The 6,000-nt window shown below is 37.6% G+C and overlaps 1 protein-coding gene across 2 annotated transcripts in view; it reads left to right on the top strand.

Annotated features, from left to right (window-relative positions):
* Window positions 1–2,275: 2,275 nt before the first annotated feature.
* LOC119648949 (gonadotropin-releasing hormone receptor) overlaps window positions 2,276–6,000 on the top strand; it is a 572,447-nt gene continuing 568,722 nt past the window's right edge. The window contains exon 1 of one of the 2 annotated variants that reach the window (XM_038050866.1): window positions 2,276–2,665. The gene's annotated coding sequence lies outside the window, so the exon portion shown is untranslated. Of the gene's footprint in view, window positions 2,669–6,000 lie in introns of both variants that reach the window. The other variant, XM_038050864.1, reaches the window with a different exon arrangement.

The raw sequence follows: 6,000 nt of genomic DNA, 5'->3' as shown, positions 1-6,000 counted from the left end.
CATTTGATATCCAACATAACTATGTACGATGGAAAAAATGTACGCCACCCTTTTACATGTGATATTGAGTTTAAGGGGGCGAATCTTAAACTCAATGTAGAAAGATGTAACGCGGCGGAATAGGCGTTTCTGAGAAAAGTTAGTCTGACACATAGTTAGACAGACTTCAACAAGTCGAGAAACCGGAAGCTAGACGCTTCAGGTATGAAAGGTTTTGTGTATTTCTTTTATAAAGACATTTGAGTGTACATTTCTCTCATTTGCACGTAGCACATAATATATGCATATATAATGTGAGAATATCCACATTCTTTGTTAGTAATAGTGCGATTTCCAGCAAACTTGGTAGGATCATGCTCTATGTTATAACCTATATTAATGCATTTCGTGGTGCTAGGATGAACTAAAAGGGGCTTTTAAAGCCGATTTACTAAAAATTATAGTAACATACTATCATTAACTTTATTGGAACAGATAATATGGATGGTATTTCGAATTTTTTTTTTTATTTTTTCAGATTTTTCGGTTGGGTAGTTTCTGAAAATGGGTCCGTTAAAAAATGATCACTTTCGACTCCCCGCACTCCCCACCTTTCCTACAAAAGACCAGTTTCGGAAAGTACTAATCGAGACCTTCCATTTGATACCCCACCTGATCATATTTGGTAAAAAAATTTACAGCCCTCTTTGGCATTTATTGAGTCCCCCCATAAATTCGATCTAGAATTATGTAGCTCACTGTGTGCGTGAACGTTCACAGTTCCCACCTTTCCTCCAAATTTGGTGTGAATCGGAACAACCGTATCCGAGAAACATGCGAGTGACGGATAGACAGACAGACAGTAAACCGATTTTAATAAGGTTTTGTTTTACACAAAAGCTTAAAAACAGATTGAATTCGCTTTATTGACTTAATCACTGCCTCCTATATTTATCTGAAGTTTGAATCTGAACTCACTGAGAAAGTATGTGATCCTGCGACCAAAAAACTAGACCTGAAATCATTCACCTTGACCTGACTTACCGATTTGATTCCAACCCAATTATCGTAGAACAGGATGTTTTCTCTTCTCCCAATATTACTCGCATCTTGGAATAATAATCGTATTTTGTTTCAAATTCTAACGAAGCTTTGACCGCAAATTTGCCAGTATTTGCAATCAATGACCTCAAGGTATAGAGAAACGTACTGAGCCAATATCCTGTATTGGTTACATGCCTGATATACGGCTTGCTGTTTAGTGGTTTTGTCTTTTACATTAGGAGGTTATTGCTACGCGAACCTTCATAGGTACGGCGGAATCACTATGTGTAGATACTTAATTTATTGACAATATCAATGCGCGCCCACTCACGCAGTAAATATTAGATGTTTCATGTTACAAATGGGTACCCCCACGTCTATTAAATTGAACTCCTAGTTTCAGTGAGTAACTTAAAGCCAATTTCACTTCGTACCTTTCACAAGTATCTTCTAAGTTGAAGTTTGATTGATTACGTTTCCATTAAATAATGTTAGCGTCCTTGATTCTTAAAATAATCTTGCATAAGAAATATTTTTGGACAAAAGGTAAATTTACGGAAAAGCCGCACAATTTTTCTTTTGAAAGAATGAGGAAATAAAAAAAGCTCCTTAAGGTGGAAATTGAGGTTTTGTTGTTAAAGTTTACAGACCATCTGGTCTTTCAGTTTGTTTCATTGAATTTTTCCCTGCATCATCCGTATCCGGAAAACTTTTCCTTCAGTCATAAAAAGGATAATACGTCAAAATTTACTTTCATCCTTAGACGTGATGCCAACGACTATAACTTACTAGCTTAGTTTTGCAAAAAAGGAAGCAACCTTTTTTTTATAAATAGTTCCCATATGCATGTGCTCCGTTGATTGATTACGAGGTGATTTCTCATTTGAAGCCCAGCTAAAGCCAAAACCAGATACATCGCTCTTCCTGTGGGGCCGAAAACTCCAAATATAAAATTCTAATTAAAATACTGATAATAATAAAACAACTGCCGTCCTCCAATGTTTCAAAGACATTGTTTGAAATAACACTATCTTTAGTGACTTTCTTCCGTAACATCCGCTCCTAGTAAACGAACAACACCATGAGTTCCTTTTACAGAGAGATCCAAGCATTTAACTCATTCAACAGGACTTTCGCAGCATGGACGCTGGCTTCGCTGGAATCCTGAACATGCGCGTGGACTGCTTTCAGCTGAATGAAAGGTGAAAGTATTCTTGAAAATGTGCCGCCGGAGTATTGAGGTTTTAAACCTTCTCCACATTGGAGGTTTCGCGCTTTCGGTAGCTATTTCTTGTACGAACGCTCGACTGGTTTTGTGCGTGTCGTATGTTTCGAAGTGCATCAAGTGGAGTGCGAAATGATTGGCGGAAGTGCAGCAAACTGTTGCACATCCGTAGTGCAAGTGGAAATTGAGTGTCGTCCTTAAAGAAGTGAGCTCTGTTATTTTGTGTATGTGAGATTTGAGGAAAAATATTTAAAATTCGGATTAAGCATTGAAGTCGTTTAAATTATGTGAAGCAAGTGTGTTGGAGCGTGTTGATCTACTTACGAAAAACCATGGCGACTAATTGAAATGGATATGCAAAATGTGTGGATTCGATCGGATCCTTTAGCGAACCGGGAATTCGGCGGTTAAATTGTGGTGGTTTGTGTTTTCTTTAAATTTTCCTCATTTTGGGAATTCCGTAAATAATAATTTTTACGGTTGCCTGCTTTCACTTAGTGGTTCGATATGCCTGAGAGCGTTCTTTAATATATTTTAAATTACTTTATACAAATTTAATTTTTCGTTGAAAAGCCTGAGAGCATACAGAGGAATTAAATAAACATTTTTAATTTTTTATAAGAGATAAACATTTCAGCAAAATTATAACTGGATATGTTTGGAAGAAAAGCACATTTATTTTTCATTCTTTTACTTTGGTCTAGAGCTAATTTAAATTCGTAGAAAATGTGGGCTTCAACAATTTCAAATCATTTTATTGGAGGAAAGTAATTTTATTTGACATTTTTAGAAAATTTCTGTTTCATTGGAAAATGAGTTCAGTTATTACGTTTAAACATCAAGAACTAAATAAATTCCCTTATTTCACTCTTTCCCCACAAAGTCCGTAGGATCCTTGACGGGAACAGAAATTTATTATTATATTAAATGTCTTGAAAAAGCACTTTAGAAGAAGTGCTTGAATGCCCATTGATTTCATCAAACCTCTTAGTAACTAAATTACATGTGAGGACATCTCAAATACCTGAGAGTATGTGATTGAAGATACCATTAGTGCCTCCTTATTTTCTGGTTCGGCAAGTCACCATAATTGCCGTGAGTGGATGAACATTTCATGAGTGAATAATTATTTGGAACTCCAGAATAACCACTAGTAAAATGCTGCCAGGAATCTATTCTCTTTCATTGGCCCGGTCTTAAAATGGATTTCTTACAACCTGTAAACCTGTGATTTGTAGACGTATTAATAATTATGAAAATTATTTCGAGAAGTTCAAGAAAATTATTTTAAGAAGTTCGGAAAATTACTTGTTGGAGATAAACAAATCTTAACTGGAATTGGTGTTCGAATCACTAATTAGTGTTACTCGTAATTTAACTTAGCTCTCAACTGGCATTGGTTGTTGGCATCCTTGGTCTAAAATTACCAGTAGTTGAAAAAAAGCAAATTAATAGTGTTTTATGCAAAAATTGTGGTGAAAAATTGATATTTTTTTAAAAATAACCTCTTTTTACAAAACAAAATCGGTTTAATCGGCTGTCCGTTTATCTGTCTGTCTGTCTGTCACACGCTCCTTTTTTCAGAAATGGTTATACTGATTGACACCACATTTAGTTGGAAGATGAGAACTGGGAACGTCCACGCATACAGTGTTACATCGTTCTACGTGGAATTTGAGGGAGGATGTAAATTTGGTTTTTGACTGAATATAGCCATGTGGGTTATAAAATGAGTGGTCTCAATTAGTACCTTTCAAAACTTTCAGTTCTCATATTTAATACACAAGAGGAGAGTGCGGAGCTGGAAAATGGGCATTTTTTCGATAGAGTAGATTCTGAGAATCTACTCTACCGAAATATCTCGAAAAAAGTCACGAAGCTGCCACTATACCCTGCCTAGGCACAGATATACCTCTCATACCCATATCTGCTCAAGTAAACTTAATAATATTATTACTATATTATTCTTTATTGACTGTAAAACCCTATGAATCATGAATGGCAATAATATAGGCTAATATATACGACATGAGCCTGATAACTTTAGGGGAACTCGTATCGTCACTAACAAAATTATGGTATGTCGAAGTTGTCGCCTCCGTGTAAATTCTAGGATTTAAAATATCAGTATCACGTTAAAGAGAGTATTCTGGCATATGCATATATGTTACACTACGTGCAAGGTTCCAATGGGACGAGTGCCTACTCATATGCATACAAAGACTTTCATGCTTGACCCGTCAAGCTTCTGGTTTCCCAACTAGTTTAAATACAAGTCAAAATTTTGTTAACTATATCGTAGATCTTTCATCATTTATTCATTTATTGCTTATAGTCTTCTATTTTGGGTACCTTTTTAAGGTTTCGTGTAAAATGCCGAAGCCGGTATTAGTTTCGTCAACCTAAAATTCTGAAAAAAATCATGATATCTGCTCGAGTTAATAACAGTATTTTACTATATAAATATTTTTTTTTTGGAAATTGGTAATGAGATGGTCCAACTTCTCTAACGCCGAACCACATATTCTGTATTGCCCACTCTCCACCCTATAAGTTCGGGTGGCGACTACGCCGTACTTAATAGCACATATAAATCCTTCCGTCTCAGCAAAGGGCTTCCCAACAGCCGGATGGAAGGGATTCGCTTGCTACTTCCTGTGAAAATAATCGCACTTAGCACGTAAGCCATATTTGATTGCAAACCATGCTCTCTTGCATCATTTAATAGCCTTGAAAGGGGGTTCAGTTCCATGCAAAACCAAAGGGGACTCAACGAATCCCCCTGGAAGATGCCCCTCCATATAGGGATATGCTCTGAGGAGTTGGTACCGTCAGATGAATGTACTGATGCAGGGTGGTATGCCACCGTTCCATGACTGCTGCCAAGAAGTTTATTAGTTTCGGATCAATGCAAAACACTCGTAGGACATCGAGTAGTAGATGTGCGGGAAGCTGTCAAAACCCACGATATAGAAACTAAAGATGTTACTTTGGCCTCTAGTTGCTTGTCTAACAACTACGGAGTAGATAATGAGTTTCTCTTGGCAACCCCTTGACCCGGCTTGGTTGCTTTTCTACTTCCCAGGGAGAATGTTGTTTGCCTTGAGGTGTGCATTGACCGTTCCAATAAAAACGAACGATATGCATTTGTACAGGGTTGGCAAACAAATAATTGGTCTTGCGTCCACGGGGTCCTGCAGCGTATCATTTTTAGGAATAAGGTGAGTAATCCCAGCAGTGAGGAATGGTGGAAACTCCTCAGCTTGATTTGATGCTATATGTCAACCGACCATGTATACTGGTGAACTTGTGCGCTCGATCCTGACGTTGGCCACTCCATTTCTTCGAGTTGTTTATGGCTCGTTGAACCTCCTTTTCGGTAATTTCCATCAAATTCATGCTCGACATGCGGGTGATTCATTCAGAATATTGGTTGGATAACCGCCAAAGTCCACCCCTATATTTTTTCCGTTACCGAATAACCTGGATTCGTGGAGTGATCTGAAAAAACTCCACTGGTTTCTCGTGTCCGTTGCATTCTGCACACGTCTGGAATGACTATCGCCATACCGTCGTAGCCGACTGAATACACGGAAAATTTCTACTTTAGTGTGTCCACAATTTCAACAGCGGGTGTCTCACTGGGGATCATAGTTCCGGTAAACTATTTTCACTTTATTTTTCACCCGTCTGCTGGCATTGCCAGAGCTGATTTGAGTCAGTCTTGCAATGTCCTGTCTTAGTGTGTTGAG

The sequence above is a fragment of the Hermetia illucens genome, chromosome 2 (genome assembly GCF_905115235.1).
Source record: "Hermetia illucens chromosome 2, iHerIll2.2.curated.20191125, whole genome shotgun sequence".
Classification (NCBI taxonomy): Eukaryota; Metazoa; Arthropoda; class Insecta; order Diptera; family Stratiomyidae; genus Hermetia; species Hermetia illucens.
Note: the sequence above shows the minus strand (reverse complement) of the source record. Positions and strands in the feature narration are given on the sequence as shown.